Genomic DNA, 5,021 nt, shown 5'->3' with positions numbered 1-5,021 from the left:
CCAAGTTTGCTGACGATACAAAGCTAGGTGGGAAAGTAAGCTGCGAGGAGGACACAAAGAGGCTGCAAAGGGATATAGAGAGGTTAAGTGAGTGGGCAAGAAGGTGGCAGATGGAGTATGATGTGGGGCAATGTGAAATTATCCACTTTGGTAGGAAGAATAGAAAAGCAGAATTTTTTAAAAGGTGAGAGACTAAGAAATATTGGTAGTCCGAGGGATTTGAGTGTCATTATACATGAATCACAAAGTTAACATGGAGGTACAGCAAGCAATTAGGAAATCAAATGGTATGTTGGCCTTTATTGCAAAGGGGTTGGAGTATAAGATTAAGGAGGTCTTGCTGCAATTTTATAGGGCTCTGGTGCGACCACACCTGGAGTACTGTGTACAGTTTTGGTCTCCTAACCTAAGGCAGGATATACTCGCCTTAGAGGGGGTGCCACGAAGGTTCATTGGATTGATTCCTGGGTTGAGAGGGTTGTCCTATGAGGGGAGATTGAGTAGAATGGGCCTATACTCTCTGGAATTTAGAAGAATGAGAGGTGATCTCATTGAAATGTATAAAATTCTGAGAGGGCTTGACAGGGTAGATGCTGAGAGGCTATTTCCCCTGGCTGGAGAGTCTAGAACTAGAGGTCATAGTCTCAAGATAAGGGGTTGGCCAGTTAGGACTGAGATGAGGAGAAATTTCTTCACTTGGACGGTTGTGAATCTTTGGAATTCAGAGGGCTGTGGATGCTCAGTTGTTGAGTATATTCAAGATTGAGATTGATGGATATTTGGACACTAAGGGAATCAAGGGATATGGGGATAGGTCGGGAAAGTGGAGTTGAGGTAGAAGATCAGCCGTGATCTTATTGAATGGTGGAGCAAACTCGTGGGGGTGTATGGCCTACTCCTGCTCCTATTTCTTATGTTCTTTTGACCCTTTTCTGTATGACTCTAACCTCAAAGAATAACACAATGTCAATGCACATCCCATTTTATTAAAATAAAGTTCGAAGTGAACAAAAGTCAACTAACTCTTCCTAACACGTGCTTTCCCTGGGTTGCTACACATGCAAGTCTTTTTCTTATTCTAGTGATTCTCCTAGGAGCAACTTGAGGGCCAGTATCATGAGATGGTTGGCCGCTTCTGCTCTACAAAAAGGTCATGGGACTGAGGTGGCCCTTTTTTCATGACAATTTGATTCTAGCAGGAAGCCAATGCTGGTTGCATACTTGGAGCTTGTTTCTAAGCAGCTTGGTGTCACCTCCTGCATTCTAGGGGAAAGGCCTTAAAAACAGCAGTATCAGACAGGTGGACTCCAACTATTGTCATTCCACTGGGCCTTGGATCTGATCAGCAGGATGGATGGTCTAATAGCAGCTATTGGATCCTGAAAGCTCTGAGAAGAAGAGCAGCATGCACCGCAAGCACCGTGGTTTGGAAGCTGGTATGCATGGTACTGTCGATAATCTCCCTTATTGAGACCAGAGCTGAAGTGTGTGCTTCTGCTGAGCTGGAGGCACCAACTGATCTGTGGCTGCTTCTGAGGTGGGGTTCTGCTGCAAATTCCTGTGAAACTGCTAAATGCTCCATTGGTGCCTGCAAGAATGACCAAACTTCCCGCTGCAAATGAGAGCTGTAAACTCAAGAGTCACATCCGTCAGATTTACACACATCCTTGGAGAAGAACCTCAGAGCCTACAAGTAGGTGTGATGTTGAACATGCTTCTTTTCAGGTGAGCACCCACGAGTTCTGGTTCATAAGAACATAAGTAGGAGCAGGAATAGGCCATCCGGCCCCTCGAGCCTGCTCCGCCATTCAACAAGATCATGGCTGGTCTTCTACTCAACGCCATTTTCCTGCACTATCCCCATATCGCTTGATGCCTTTAATATCTAGAAATCTATCGACCTCTGTTTTGAATGTACTCAATGACTGAGCCTCTATAGCTCTCTGGGGTAGAGAATTCCAAAGATTCACCACCATCGGAGTGAAGATATTTCTCCTCATCTAAGTCCTAAATGGCCTACCCCTTATTCTGAGACTCTGACCCCTGGTTCTAGACTCCCTAGCCAGGGGAAACATTCTCCCTGCATCTACTCTGTTGAGACCTATAAGAATTTTGTATGTTTCAATGAGATCACCTCTCATTCTTCTAAACTCTAGAGAATACAGGCTGAGTCTACTCAATCTCTGGCATGGGTGGAGGATTGGTTATCTAACAGGAAGCAGAGAGTTGGGATAAATGGTACATTCTCGGACTGGCAACCAGTAGCCAGTGGTGTTCTGCAGGGGTCGGTGCTGGGTCCCCAACTCTTTACAATCTATATTAACAATTTGGAGGAGGGGACCGAGTGTAACATATCAAAGTTTGCAGATGATACAAAGATGGGAGGGAAAGTAGAGAGTGAGGAGGACATAAAAAACCTACAAGGGGATATAGACAGGCTGGGTGAGTGGGCGGAGATTTGGCAGATGCAATACAATATTGGAAAATGTGAGGTTATGCACTTTGGCAGGAAAAATCAGAGAGCAAGTTATTATCTCAATGGCGAGAAACTGGAAAGTACAGCAGTACAAAGGGATCTGGGGGTCCTAGTGCCAGAAAATCAAAAAGTTAGTATGCAGGTGCAGCAGGTGATCAAGAAGGCCAACCGAATGTTGGCTTTTATTGCTAGGGGGATAGAATATTAAAACAGGGAGGTATTGCTGCAGTTATATAAGGTATTAGTGAGACCGCACCTGGAATACTGCATACTGTTTTGGTCTCCATACTTAAGAAAAGACATACTTGCTCTCGAGGCAGTACAAAGAAGGTTCACTCGGTTAATCCCAGGGATGAGGGGGCGGACATATGAGGAGAGGTTGAGGAGATTGGGACTCTACTTATTGGAGTTCAGAAGAATGAGAGGCGATCTTATTGAAACATATAAGATTGTGAAGGGGCTTGATCGGGTGGATGCGGTAAGGATGTTCCCAAGGATGGGTGAAACTAGAATGAGGGGGCATAATCTTAGAATAAGGGGCTGCTCTTTCAAAACTGAGATGAGGAGAAACTTCTTCACTCAGAGGGTGGTAGGTCTGTGGAATTTGCTGCCCCGGAAGCTGTGGAAGCTACATCATTAAATAAATTTAAAACAGAAATAGACAGTTTCCTAGAAGTAAAAGGAATTAGGGGTTACGGGGAGCGGGCAGGAAATTGGACATGATTTTAGATTTGAGGTTAGGACCAGATCAGCCATGATCTTATTGAATGGCGGAGCAGGCTCGAGGGGCCGATTGGCCTACTCCTGCTCCTATTTCTTATGTTCTTATGTTCTAATCTCTCCTCATATAACAATCCAGCCATCCCAGGAATCAGTCTGGTGAACCTTCATTGCACTCCCTCTATGGCAAGTATATCCTTGCTTAGGTAAGGAGACCAAAATTGTATGCACTACTCCAGGTGCGGTCTCACCACGCCCTATTTGGTTGCAGTAAGACATCTTTACTCCTGTACTCACATCCTCTTGTAATAAAGGCCAACATACCATTTGCCTTCCTAATTGCTTGCTGCACCTGCATGTTAGCTTTCAGTGACTCATGTACAAGAACACCCAGGTCCCTCTGAACATCAACATTCTCCAATCTCTTACCATTTAAAAAATACTCTGCATTTCTGTTATCGCTGCCAAAGTGGATAACTTCACATTTTTCCACATTATATTCCATCTGCCATGTTCTTGCCCACTCACTTAGCCTGTCTATATCCCCTTGAAGCCTCTTTGCATCCTCCTCACAACTCACATTCCCACCTAGTTTTGTGTCATCTGCAAACTTAGAAATATTATATTTGGTCCCCTCGTCCAAATCATTGATATAGATTGTGAATAGCTTGGGCCCAAGCACCAATCCCTGCGGTACCCCACTAATCACAATCTGCCAACCTGAAAAAGACCCGTTTATTCCTACTCTCTGTTTTCTGTCTGTTGACCAATTCTCAATCCATGCCAGTATATTACCCCTAATTCCATGTGCTCTAACTTTGTTCATCAACCTCCTGTATGGGACCTTATCGAAAGCCTTCTGAAAATCCAAATACACCGCATCCACTGGTTCCCCCCACTTATGTATTCTACTAGTTACATCCTCAAAGAACTCAAATAGGTTTGTCAAACATGATTTCCCTTTCATAAATCCATGTTGACCCTGCCAAATCCTATTATTATTTTCTAGTCCTGTTATCACATCCTTTTATAATAGATTCTAGCATTTTCCCTACGACTGATGTCAGGCTAACAAGTCTGTAGTTCCCTGTTTTCTCTCTCCCTCCTTTCTTAAATGGTGGGGTTACATTTGCTACCCTCCAATCTGCAGGAACCATTCCAAAATCTATGGAATTTTGGAAGATGACAACCAATGCATCCACTATCTCTATAGCCACCTCTTTCAAAACCCTGGGATGTAGATCATCAGGACCTTGCCATTTATCGACATTCAGTCCTGTTAATTTCTTTAGTACTATTTTTTTACTATTTCCTTCAGTTCCTCATTCTCGCCAGTCACTTGGTTCTCTAGTATTTCTGGAAGGTTTTTTGTGCCTTCTTCCGTGAAGACAGACACAAAGGGCCTGATTTTAGCAGGCCTGCGGGTTTACGGCGGGTTGGGTTTCGGGTGCGTGGCCTCCGCGCCCGGTGAAATTAGTGGGTTGCCCGCGCGATCGTAGCAGGCAATCCACTAATTGGATTCACTTACCTGCTCCTCCGGGGTCCGCGCTGCTGGTCTGCGCGTCGGGCGGGCTGCGCATGCGCAGTACGATCTGTCAGCTGGAGGCTCTCTAGTTAAAGGGGCAGTCCTCCACTGACAGATGCTGCAACCAATGGAACAAATTACAGCATGGAGCAGCCCAGGGGGAAGGCTGCTCCCAGTTTAATGATGCCTCACCCAAGGTATCATCAGATGGGGTGAGGAGGAGGGGGAGGACAGAGATCTTCCACCCGGCGGGCGGGAGGAAGCGGCCTGCCTCTGCCACCAAGAAGGCCTGGCTCGAGG

The sequence above is a fragment of the Heptranchias perlo genome, chromosome 14 (genome assembly GCF_035084215.1).
Source record: "Heptranchias perlo isolate sHepPer1 chromosome 14, sHepPer1.hap1, whole genome shotgun sequence".
Classification (NCBI taxonomy): Eukaryota; Metazoa; Chordata; class Chondrichthyes; order Hexanchiformes; family Hexanchidae; genus Heptranchias; species Heptranchias perlo.
The sequence above is the reverse complement of the archived record's forward strand: the minus strand, read 5'-3'. Positions refer to the sequence as shown.